Source organism: Diadema antillarum, unplaced genomic scaffold (assembly GCF_040938485.1).
Source record: "Diadema antillarum isolate AM-2024a unplaced genomic scaffold, OU_Dant_1.0 seq00000050_RagTag, whole genome shotgun sequence".
Taxonomy (NCBI): Eukaryota; Metazoa; Echinodermata; class Echinoidea; order Diadematoida; family Diadematidae; genus Diadema; species Diadema antillarum.
The window spans coordinates 67198-80981 of record NW_027271159.1 but is presented as its reverse complement, the minus strand read 5'-3'; the positions used below and the strand labels follow the sequence as shown (position 1 = coordinate 80981).

The following is a 13784-nucleotide window of genomic DNA, read 5'->3' as shown; positions in this document are numbered from 1 at the left end:
AAATTGATAGCATGATATTGTTTTTTAACAATATATCTACTTTCTGTTAAAAAGGGGTACTACGCTTATATTATGTTTATGTATTTACTCAAATGCAGTATGGTTACAAATATACTTGTGCCTCTCCTCAAATGTATCAAACATATCATCACATTATCGCATAAATTGGGTGGTTTGTATCCTGTAACAGAGTCTTAAATAGCATCAGGATAGCAAAGAAAAGACAATTCCCAGCGAAGTCATTAAAAAAAATCGACCAAATTTGGACAAACTTATGTCAGCAATTGATTGTTTCTAATGACATGGAAATGTTTTGTAAAAGCAATATAATATGGGAAGAAACAAATTTAACAAAAGGAGGTCTAATTTTGCAGCATAAAAATAAACAACAATTTGAATTTCGTTGCAACTGATTGACAAATTGCCCTACATCGACGTAAATAAGCAATGAATTGATCAGTGTTTTTAGTAGTAGCCATGATAAAAAAGAAACATGGGCGTACAATACCGTACATACTCGAGCAGGATTCGAATCTACGACCTCCTGATCTCCGGACAGGCGTCATTTCCACTAGACCACCGAGCTTCCTCCCGACAGCAACTGTTAGTTCTAATCCTTATAGCATGCAGCGGGTACTGCGTAATTATTCAAATTCATGATATTCTTCCGTCGAGATGTTTTCATTGCAACTGATTGACAAATTGCCCTACATCGACGTAAGAGGTCGTAGATTCGAATCCTGCTCGAGTATGCCAGCCCATGATTTTTTTTTATATCATGGCTACTACTAAAAACACTGATCAATTCAGTGCTTATTTACGTCGATGTAGGGCAATTTGTCAATCAGTGGCAATAAAACATCTCGACGGAAGAATTTCATGAATTTGAATTTGAATTTTGCCTGCAAAATGTAGTTTCTGATTGATCTTATTTCTTGATATCTCCATATCCATACATGTCCATAGGTATTAGTTTGTTTGTTTGTTTGATTGTTTTTGGGGGAGGAGTTTGGGGTTCTAGCCATTTCTTTCTCATTTAATTACAAAATTGAATGAAGAGAGGATGACTTTTATAATCGAGCAGTCGGAAAATAATCAAAGGAAAACACGATTTCGCTTATATTCTTTTGCGCTAACATCGAAGGCCTACTTCAATTTTGTACCATGATTTACAAGTGGTAACTCTACATGCATGTTTTATTATCGTTCGTCTTTCAATGTACAGAACAAGGCAGATTTTTTTTTTTTTCAATTACAGGCAGAATTTTGTCTGTGTGTGTGTTCTCGTCAGTGTATATGTCTGTTTGTTTGTTTGTTTGGACGAGGTTAGAGTGGATATCATTAGCTTATTCGACCCCTGTTGAATCTCGCATAACTATAGTAAGCTTTTCTTTCTGAATTAGAATTCATGCGCAATGGTGCGAACTATAATTGTATACATGTTCTTACTTTCAAACATTCACCTTTCTCTGTGTCATTTACACCTACACACACACACACACACACACACACACACACACACACACACACACACACACACATATATATATATATATATATATATATATATATATATTATATATATATATATTTAGTGTGATGATGCTGATATTCCTACCGCACGCCTCTGTCATCTTAAGTGAAATTATAGTTGAGACAATGTAGATAACAGAAGATGCCGCATGAAACCGGCAGAGTTGTGAAGCTTTCGACCGTGGTCTTCCTCAGCTTTAATGTCTGCTAAGCAGACGTTTGCGTTGCCTGGATGTCCAGGACAGCCACAAGACATCCAGGCAACGGAAACGTCTGCTTAGCAGATATTAAAGCTGAGGAAGACCACGGTCGAAAGCTTCACAACTCTGCCGGTTTCATGCGACATCTTCTGTTATCTACATTGTCTCAACTATATATATATTTATATATAGAAGTATTGGAACAAGTTCACTCGGTTGACAACAGGTTCATCCGTATAAGTATGTCTAAAGCTCTTCCTTTCAGGATATCGAGCACTCTTCATAGAAGGATAGAATCACCAAATATCTATATATATATATGATTATGTATATACACATGTGACATAGATAACTTTTAGCATACTCAATTGGAAACGAAAACCAGTGGTCTTAATTACTGTATTCATTGAGAGATCACAACCATTCATTGCGTCATTCATTGACTTCACTGTATTATTACAGGTAATGTATTACCTCATCAAGCGTTAATTCTTTCAGTCGTTTGCAAAAACATGCTGTCTCAATGCATACAGGCAAGTACGAACAATCACACGAAAAGAAATAAAGTACTTCGGCTTATATGTCTCACTGTGAAGTGCGAAGGAAGCGATGGACAGTGACAAACGGTTCTAATGTAAATATTATTAATATTCACATTTGTAAGACAAATTGAACTTGCACTTTCAATCGTCTGACCATCAGTCCGTGGATTACATGTGGCTTGTACTGATAATGCGATTATCAGTGGAAACATGAATTAAGGTGTCATTCCTTTTAAACGTTTAATTCTTGCATTAAGCCTGAATGAGCACAGAAAAAGTAATAGAAAGGGTAAAATAGGGTAAGATATTCTAATATAGCACATGCACCTGGTTATCGCATATAAATTTATGCTTGAATATGTGTGCATGTGTATGATCTCCATTTATGCATCGGTGCAGAGAGGTGACTCCTCCCTGATTTGTTTGTTTGTTTGTGTGTTTTTTTTTGCATTCCACTGGAGCAGCTTCTTGTATGGCATGGTGTATGCACGTCTCATTACGCCATGTCATCGCCAATCTCAGAGTTACAGGCTGCTGTGCTACCACTTGGTACAGCCTGTCTTTTTCGTGGACTTTCAAATCCATGCCGTTGTTAAATACAAGGGCTAAAATCTCACGAGACTGGACGACTTGCTTCTAATTATTTCCAAACTCATTCACTCATAGGGAGATATGGATGCGTACAGTTCTTTTTTTTACCATCCCCGTACAATACAATACACATAATCATGAGAAATAAATCGAAGCGGAGAAATGCTCGCAATCACATGAAGACGAACTTATTCCAAGCAAATTCAGCAAATACGCACACTGTGCAGCACTTGCATTTTCGCTTATTACAGCAAAACAGACAAAACTGGACCAATGAGACTCATACATGTACATTGATTATTGATTATAGCCATTATAAAATCTACCATGAACACTTCTCAACTGTTGTTCTCCCCCCCCCCCCCCCCACCCATGTTGTCTGCCGATGAAACCTATCAATTGATAGAGAGCAATTCGGCATTTGCTTATAAATGGACAAGGCTGTAGCTCGATATGGAAGTGGTATTGAATACGTTGAGTCATGCGAAAAAATAAACAAAATAGAGTAACCTTCGGCGCTCTGCTGTCAGAGTCTAGGAAGTCTTCATGGTATGATAAGGGTGGTTTTTCCCTGAACTGTTATGATACTATCAGACGATGGTCAGTTACCCTCGAGAATAGCCATTAAAATATCATCTTACTTGAGATAAACAAAGTTCGACCGTATGTCTCTCCCCAGAAAAAGAAATACAATCGGACCTTCCGCAATAATTGTGTAAAAGTAGTGAATCAATCCAAAATCAATTTTAAGGAACAAAACTATAACTATTACCCCCATCTTTATACACGATAAAGGAAATATCATCCAATTTGACTTTGTGGTAATGAAGAGAAAGGGGATCTTTGTATGAGAGCATGTCAGGAATACCTTCCTTCCAAGTTGTATGCAATGACTGTGTTCATAATTCCAAGATCAGCCATCTTCTCCGGACATAACAATGGGATCGGAGATCTTACTATGGACAGGTTGGGGTGTCTGAAATCTATTGTACCTGTACCACCCACTTTGTATTATGCCGAATTATATAGGCGTTTGGTTGGGATTACATTCTATACCCCATGGCGCTCTTCCTGTGGCCTTTTGGTGGGTTTGGCTGCTGCCTTTTCAGTCATAATCTCGCAGCCCTTTTGATCATTTTGTAGCAGCCCTTTCCACTCTTGGATCGAGCTTTCCCAATCGTTTGGCTCTAGCCTTCTCGATCACTATCTATTGGCTGCAGTCTCTGACTGTCCAAACTTCATACATGACTTCAATGAAAACAGCTGCTAATATTCTTTCTTCCTGGATTTAAAGAAAACACTGATTGAAATCATTTCCGCGACATTACACCTGTCGTTTGGAAACTTGGGAGTTTATCACATCGAAGCATGACGGGGAATAAAAAAGTTAGACAGTGGGAAAGATTTCGAGAGATACTAATTATAAAAAGTCATAGAGCGATCATGGAGGAGAAAAAAAAATAATCATGGAATCTTAGATCATACAAAACTATACACAGGGCTACAATGCATACCTAATGAGAGACAAACCGCCAGTAAATACACACACACACACACACACACACACACACACACACATGGTACATATATGTATATTATATATATATGTATATATTTAACAAAAACAGCTTGATGTCATTGAGATTGCAGTATGCATATCAATATCAATGCATATGGACGTTCAACTAATTACTTTTTAATAGTATAAATGACAAACAAGTCAGCTCTTACACAAACAAACACACACAAACACACACACGCAACATATGCACACACCTGTCCCTCAGGAAGAAAGATGTTTTGGAAAGTTTGTATTCTATTGCCGTCATTCTTTCCGCGACCATTTTGGTGTATGTGTTCTTCACATGCAATTCATGCGTGTTTGTTTGTTTGTTTGTTTGTTTGTTTGTTTGTTTGTTTGTTTTGTTTTTTGTTTTTTACATTTTAATACATCAGCGACGTAATATTTTCCGGCCTTTCGCAGGCCTGTGATTATCAAATATACCTGCAACGAATTTGATCTTCGGGGCTATCTAGAGTTTATACCTGTCATTCGTCATTCCGAGGAGAAGAAACTTTTTTCGGGTATTTATTGAGCTTACTTCTATAATAAATAGAGGTTGTGAACTAATATGCATGTTGCTGGAAATGCACCACGGAGCTGACCAATCACGCAGTTTCAGCCTCCGTTGCTATCACAACAAAGGTTTGTTTTGGGAAAGATAATGGGTGATGATTGATTCACGGTGCCCGTCGCGGAAGTGTCCATCTTCTCCGGACATAACAATGGGATCGGGGATCTCACTATGGACAGGTCGGGGTGTCTGAAATCTATTTCCTGTACCACCAACTCTGTATACGCCGAATTCTATAGGCGTTTTGTTGGCATTACATTCTCTTCCCCTTGGCGCTCTTCCCGCGGCCCTTTGGTGGGTTTGGCTGCGGCCTTTTCAGTCATAATCTCGCAGCCCTTTTGATCATTTTCCAGCAGCCCTTTGCACTCTTGGATCGAGCTTTCCCAATCGTTTGGCGGCAGACTTCTCTATCACTATCTTTTGGCTGTAGTCTCTGACTGCCCAAAATATGTTCACATAGGACTTCGATGAAAACAGCTGCTAATATATTCTTTCTTCCTAGATAAACGTTTGAATGACTAACTAACTAAATGAATATGTTAATGAATAGTTTAATAAATAAATAGATAAATGAATGAATAAATGAATAAATATATAAGTACATTGAATAAATGAATGAATAAATAAAGAGATTAATAAATTATTTAATACTTGACATGTCCAATTTAACAGTCTTTAATAGTCACCCAATATACATCAGTTCGCTAGCTGACCGAAAGAGTCGGATTCAAATTTTAGGAGATACCATGCATGCAGCAGCAAAAACAAGCAAACAAACAAACAAACAAAACAATATATATATATATATATATATATATATATATATATATATACTATATACCGGTAGTATAACCTGGTTTCCATGTGTAAATGTTTACAAGGTGAAATTAGTGTCTTCATCCATCACGTCTCATGCATGTATGTTGTTGTTGTTGTTCATTTTCTACACTAGTAGTATATCTTTATACTTTTGTAATGATTTCGTACATAATTTTACACAAAGTACAGCCGCTTTGCCATATAACAGTATAAAAGAGCGATAAAAAGAAAACGACAGGTAACCGCGTTCTATGGTGTGTATCAATACATGCGTGCGTGATGTGGCTGTGGATGTTTAAACTGCCGTGTTGATATTCAAGGTCGAATGATAGTTCGACAGCTGGTATGGACTTGAAATTGCTTTTTGACATTGGGTGTTTTAAAACGCGTATGATTGACTTTGGTGTTGTTCAAAGGAAATACTGATTGAAATAATTTCAGCGTCATGATACTGTAGCTTGGAGTCTTGAGAATTATTGATGTAGAAGCATGACGGTGGGAAAAAATACGATGTGGATCAAGACGACATTTATTTCAGTATTCATAGTCTACATAGATTCACTGCAAGGCTGCAGGAGAAGAGGAGAGATTTTTGTTTTTGGAATGACTCACTCCAAAAAAAAAGAAGGCACACACACACACACACACACACACACACAAAAACACACACACAAAACTTGCAACTCCATAGATCAAGATGATGGGGAAGAATGTACAAACCTGTATATGACACAACACAGTAACTAAAAGTCACGAAAATGTTGGATAGAATGCGTATGTTTTGTGTATATTTTGCTTTTATAAAGTTGTTGAGTTTCCCGGTTGTCAGAGTGGACTGAAGTCGTAGAATAGGTGGACACCATGAGATTATTAAACAGGTTTTCTGTTCCGAGGTGTTATTCATATCCTAACGGAGAGGGCGCTATATTGCTAAAACGAAACGTACGCACTCTGCCGCCCAGATTTTGTGAATGGTCGGCTCCTTGAAAAAAGCGCCGCACGGGCCAAGTGCTAAAAGCGCCGCGAAGCGGGCTTTTGAATGGGAGGATTTAAAAGAACGCGGCGAAACAATAGAAGACCGCTGAGCGGGAGCGCCGCTGTTTTCCTGGAGCGTGTAATCTGCCAAGGCGCCTAACGCTAATGATTATAGGCTACTGGAATGTAGGTAGATATGAAAAATGTATGACTTGACGCGCCTACATGCTTTAGTTCTGTTAACTGTGAATCTTAGATTTTCCTGTTAGAATCATTGCGGACAACTATCTTGATTGCAGATCGAACAAATAGTGGTTTTCATCAGATATCATCTAACTTTACTCTATTTTATCAAAATAGTTGTACAATTGTGTTGAGCAAGTGCGAGGAATAGCTAATAGAATAGCTATCAAGACAAGATATAAACATTGATATCAATTCGTTATTTTGACTAACCCTGCATGGACGATGATGTTAAAAGCCATTGTAAACTTGAGGGTTTTTTTGTTGTTGTTTGCATATGTTCAAAACTAAGAGTATGTCTTGGATTTGCAACATCTCCTTTGGATTTATTTATGACCAAAATCATGTGAATGGTCTATGTTCATCCCTCTTTCTGTTCAGTATGAAAGAACTCTCCCACCCCCCCCCCTAAAAAAAAAAGAAAGAGAGATAATAATGGTAATAGTAATACGTTAGCATGGAGGTTTATTTTTGGCTGGCGCGTGAAGTCTATCATAGGCTTGCCGTGACCGACGTTTGACCCAGTCAGGATTTTGGGGATATCACATGGTGAAAATTGCTCATCACATACCCAAGTTGACGATACTTTCTTTTTTTTCCTCAGGAACGAGGCAAAGCATGTCAGGTGAGCATCATGTTTACCGTATACCCTACTATCCCCCCCCCCAAAAAAAATGCTTTATGTATGGTAATGAGTTTACAGGAAATACACATCTACGTAATTATATCTTTGATCATCCAAAGGAAAGCTTGAACAACAATTGTCTGTCTCTATAATTGTATCGCCATTTCGAATACTGATTTTTACTGTACCTACTGTGGATTGGTCGGGAGCCAAATTAAAATACAAATTATGACCACAATTTTGCCGTCTCGAATTTACACGTTGCTGGAGGATTTTCAAAACCATCAGATACAGAGTACAGGAAATGAAAAGTGGCCTATATTTCATATGTGTATTTTTATACCTGTATCAATTTGAGTTAATTTCATTCAATTTGTTATATGTTATTGACATTCAAAGCACGTTAATTGCGTAAGTGAGCGTATAGCAGAATGGCTGCATGTTTACTCTTTTCTGTCTAATCAGGTGTTTTTCTTTAGTACTGTTAATTCAAGAATACTAGCTGCTGGTTTGAAGTGTCCATTACGTAACCAGTGGAAAATTGAAGAAAATCAGCAGGCTGCAGCGAAAGCACTTTAATTCGTTTAAAACCTATCACCTTTCAGATTGATATTGATAAGTCCGAACAAATTCTCAATCATTCAGAATAAAAGGTATGAACGTTGACAATACCATCTAAACACTATTTTGTTTTTGTTCAATCAATTAAATTTACCCCTCATTAGGACTGTTTGATTTCAGACCACCAGCATCTTTTGCATTTACATCTGTAACAATTCTCACGAAATATAATCATACTTTATTAAAGGTGTTTTGTAAACGCTCCCGTTTGCAAGTTATTTTGTCCCAGTTTTTGTTTTTCCGTTGTTGACTAAATTCCTGTGTTTTTTTCCAATTCCAAAGGCAGCCAGTCAACATTAAGATAGGAGACTGCATGAAAAGTGCCAAGGATTTGATGTTAATCAGAGGAAGCCCTTTTATTTTTTTTTCCAACTCACCTTGCTGTGAAAAGTATGGTATCAGCCTGAAGAACTTGTCCCACTTTCATCACGTTCATCGCCAACTTGAAGTACAGTAACAAACAAAACAAAACAGGGCGATGAGAGCAAAATTTTGACTTGAAGCTAATTTTAGCATCGAGGTCAATTTGAAACCTAATTTTGTAGATGAGTATCCTTCGATTGTCTATGCAATGCAATTCGAACACGTTTTTGTTTAAAGGGTGTGTACAGTTCTGGTGGAGGTGAGGATTTAACGTTTTGCGAGATATTCAGAAACCACTCTATGAGATGTCAAAGAGCATGCAATTCTAGGGGGTATCAAAAGTTTATTTGATGAAAATCGGCTTTGAAATGACTGAGATATCCAAAAACAAGGTGAAACAAAGAGATCCTAATAAAAGGCGTGGCCTGTAGTCTTTTATTATCATCACTTTTTTGGGATATCTCAGCCATTTGAAAACCAATTTTCATCAAGTAAACGTTGAATCCTTCTTAAAATTACATGCTCTTTCATATTTCATGAGAGGTTTCTCATTATCTCACTTAGGAATGTAAAAAACATGAATCCCCACCTCAACCAGTACTGTACAGCCCCTTTAAGCGGTTGCACCAAAGGTGGGGAACCAACATGTGTTTACCTAAAGCACTTTTGATAATGTTGACAAATAAAAAAGTATTGTTCACATAGTTATTAGGATTTGTTGTATTACGCAGTGAAAGTCCCACATAGTTAATTTAACTTAATGATTACAAGTATTACTTTTATTTTTAAGTCATTTTTTTCAGTCAAAGGTAATATTATCATGATCTGGTCTCAATTCATGATGTAGAAGATGTATTGAAATTCAAATTGATAGCATGATATTGTTTTTTAACAATATATCTACTTTCTGTTAAAAAGGGGCACTACGCTTATATTATGTTTATGTATTTACTCAAATGCAGTATGGTTACAAATATACTTGTGCCTCTCCTCAAATGTATCAAACATATCATCACATTATCGCATAAATTGGGTGGTTTGTATCCTGTAATAGAGTCTTAAATAGCATCAGGATAGCAAAGAAAAGACAATTCCCAGCGAAGTCATAAAAAAAAATCGACCAAATTTGGACAAACTTATCTCAGCAATTGATTGTTTCTAATGACATGGAAATGTTTTGTAAAAGCAATATAATATGGGAAGAAACAAATTTAACAAAAGGAGGTCTAATTTTGCAGCATAAAAATAAACAACAATTTGAATTTCGTTGCAACTGATTGACAAATTGCCCTACATCGACGTAAATAAGCAATGAATTGATCAGTGTTTTTAGTAGTAGCCATGATAAAAAAGAAACATGGGCGTACAATACCGTACATACTCGAGCAGGATTCGAATCTACGACCTCCTGATCTCCGGACAGGCGTCATTTCCACTAGACCACCGAGCTTCCTCCCGACAGCAACTGTTAGTTCTAATCCTTATAGCATGCAGCGGGTACTGCGTAATTATTCAAATTCATGATATTCTTCCGTCGAGATGTTTTCATTGCAACTGATTGACAAATTGCCCTACATCGACGTAAGAGGTCGTAGATTCGAATCCTGCTCGAGTATGCCAGCCCATGATTTTTTTTTATATCATGGCTACTACTAAAAACACTGATCAATTCAGTGCTTATTTACGTCGATGTAGGGCAATTTGTCAATCAGTTGCAATAAAACATCTCGACGGAAGAATTTCATGAATTTGAATTTGAATTTTGCCTGCAAAATGTAGTTTCTGATTGATCTTATTTCTTGATATCTCCATATCCATACATGTCCATAGGTATTAGTTTGTTTGTTTGTTTGATTGTTTTTGGGGGAGGAGTTTGGGGTTCTAGCCATTTTTTTCTCATTTAATTACAAAATTGAATGAAGAGAGGATGACTTTTATAATCGAGCAGTCGGAAAATAATCAAAGGAAAACACGATTTCGCTTATATTCTTTTGCGCTAACAACGGCAGAATTTTCCTCGTTGCCCCATTTTATTCCATACTATAGGGCTGTGATTGATTTCATTCCTTTGTGATGTTATTTTTTTTATTATCTTTTACTGAATAATACCAGCAATACAAAAATGGAGATTTTTTTTTTTAACGTGAAAGTCCTTGAACTGTAACAAATTTCGAAGAGTTTTTTTTTTTTTTAATTATGCTGTTTTCGGATGAAATTTTTAAAAGGTTACTATTAAAGTACTTTTTTCTGTTTGTTTGTTTGCATTTTGCTTGTTTGTCGTTGTTGTGTTTGTTGTTGTTGTTGTTGTTGTTGTTGTTGTTGTTGTTGTTGTTGTTGTTGGTTTGCATTTTCACCAGATGGTTGTCTAATGGAAATGAACCCCTTTCATTCGACTTGATCAAATCATGTCATCGTCGATCACGATGATGTAGGCGACGTAGTGATAGTGAGGGTGAACAAACTTTTTACCCCCTCTGTCCTTTCCTTGAATTTTTGTTGGAAAAATCGAGGAATCCCATTTGCAGGGTCAGCAGCTAGAGACGGGCGTGCGTGAAGAATACATCTAAGGGTGGCGCCTAGTGATTCTAATAGCCCTCGTCTGCGTCTGTCGACCAAAAATGGACGCGCGCATTCTTGAACCCAGGATTAGGTTGGGGCGTAATTATGCAAAGTGGGGTGAATGACATAGTGTCACCAACATAGACTCATACATATTCCATTGCTCGAGGAGCCAAGGGTGACGAATGAGGCAGAGTTCACGTAGTAAAGTCCCTAAGAACACACACACACAAAAAAGAAGAAAACCCCGTCTTTTACAAATCCTCGGCATGCGTCGCTTAATTGTTGACGTCTATGGTGCATGGGGCAGTACACCAACAAGGCGTCGTGCCCACGTCTGTGATCATACGTGTTTGGATGGTAAGTGGTTTTGAAAACCCGTCGCTAGATATTATTCATTTTGGCAAATATACAATGTACATCATGCGCTGCACTGATGCTGCTTTGTTATGCTAAGAGCGTGGCGAACTTCTGGCTCAACTGCTAGAGTATCGCGGGAGAATCTCGGGTTGATGTGCTACTGTAATAGATGAGCGATGTGGTCTCTAAAGCCTTCTTATAACTGACATCAGATGTGACGTGCCAGCTTTTATACAACTTTCTATTGCTGCTACGACACTACTACTTCACTGTCATGGAGTACTAAATTGTTTTGAATTTGGAAGGTATTCATATTTGTTATATTCTGTTTGGATTACTTAAATAGGTATATATGCGTATATTTATCATCAATTGAATAATCTATTAATTTATTCATTTCAGACATTCTGTCCCACATGCGTATTTACTGCAGACGTATATAGAATCGTAATCTAAGGTATTTTACATATTTTTCAGCTCTTCAGTTTTAGTTGATTTTATTTTTCCTCTTATACAAACAAAAACCCAACGTAATAGACTTCATTAAACTTAATATAAACATGACAAAATCAGAGGTATCTAATCTTAGTCATAACATAATATAGACATATATGTAACTACATGAAAGAACTATCGTATACGTGTGAACATTTACATATTTGAAGGTATAAGTACTAACTTAAAGCATCTGCCAAACTAAATTAGCCTCTCAGATAGAAAGTCAATTGAGTCATGTCTCATTGCATAATGACCTTGTCTCTATGATAGCAAAAAAAAAATGATAGTCGTCATCCATACTTACAATAAATGAGAGATAATGTTGAAGACACGGGGGATGCGTGGATAGAAATTGCCGAAGATTGGTGAAATATTGATGAAAATTACTGGATTGGCCATATGTCTGGACACTAATCTAACACATGGCTTTATAAAGAACTATGAAGAATATGCCAAATCTGTTTTATCTCTTGGAATTAGTGATAAAACCAGCTGTCATGAAGGGTACAATCATTTGACAATATTAAACTCTTTCACAACATAATAAATGATTTATACTTTTGCACATATTTCTTGACGAGATTGTCTTTTTCCTATGTGAAATATCATTTTATTTGATGAACAAACCAGCAAAATAAACCCGACATTTTGTTACAGTTGAAAAAGAACCTTTCAGATTGCTCAGAAAGACGGCGGCTTCAAACCCTGATCATCAAAGATATAATGCACCTGTGTGGAATTCATACAGCTGATTGGATAAGACCAGCTATACTAGTGTCACTGGAGTGTCACTCAGTATTGTAACGTCCCCGGCACCCGAAATTTCCATTTTGAAAAAGCACCTTGGTCGTAGACCTGGCTTGCTGTCAATACGAAAACATGACGAGTGGCGGATCCGGGTGGGGTCGTCTCGGCACGCCCCCTCTTTTTTTCTCGAGAAAGCAAAATAAATTAAAAAATAATGAAAGGCGATGCGTGCGCCCCCTTTGATTTTTGCACCAGAAAATTGCGCTAACGAAACGGAAAAATTGCTCGCTGAAGTGTTTTTGGTTTGTTTTATTTTGTTTTGTTTTTTGTTTGTCAGCCGATGAAACCCGGAAGTGGCAACACAAATATGTTTTGCGCGCACCCCCCCCCCCCCTTTACGGGATTCGTGGATCCGCCCCTGATGACCCAGCATATGTATGTGTGTGGGTGCGTGTATGTGTGTGCGTGTGTGTGTGTGCATGTTGTTTTCGTTGTTGCTGCTGTTGCTGCTGTTGTTGTTGCTGTTGTTGTTAACTATTTTGCACTACTCTTTTTTTTTTTTGGCACAATATTGTAATACTGCGATTTCAACAGAAAAATGCACAATGTTTACTTTCAAAACAACCCGAAAATCCATCAGCCAATCAAGAAGTCATTATTTTTTAGCAAGGCTGAAATCCTCCGCAAAGAAACATAAAAAACACGTGTCCTTGCAAAACACAAAAGAAATGGCGTTTGTGCTAAAGTGTCCTAGCTTCTACTTATGAAGAAAAAAAAATAATTGTGGAACGTGAATTTCGGTATATCTTTAAAAAGGTTTAGATTTGGCCTGCTAATTCATTTATAGGCTAACAACGAGTCGTGGGTTCGTTTTATGGCGTTAGCAGCACGCATTTTACTAATGAAGAATATTTAACACATTGAATCCTGAGGTACCTTCGGGTACAGAAATCATTATCTCTTTCTTATCATA

At 37.2% G+C, this 13784-nt stretch overlaps 1 protein-coding gene across 1 annotated transcript in view; it reads left to right on the top strand.

The window, feature by feature from the left end:
- Window positions 1-13784, top strand: part of LOC139725582 (gonadotropin-releasing hormone II receptor-like) — a 90004-nt gene that overhangs the window by 45700 nt on the left and 30520 nt on the right. The window lies entirely within an intron of this gene.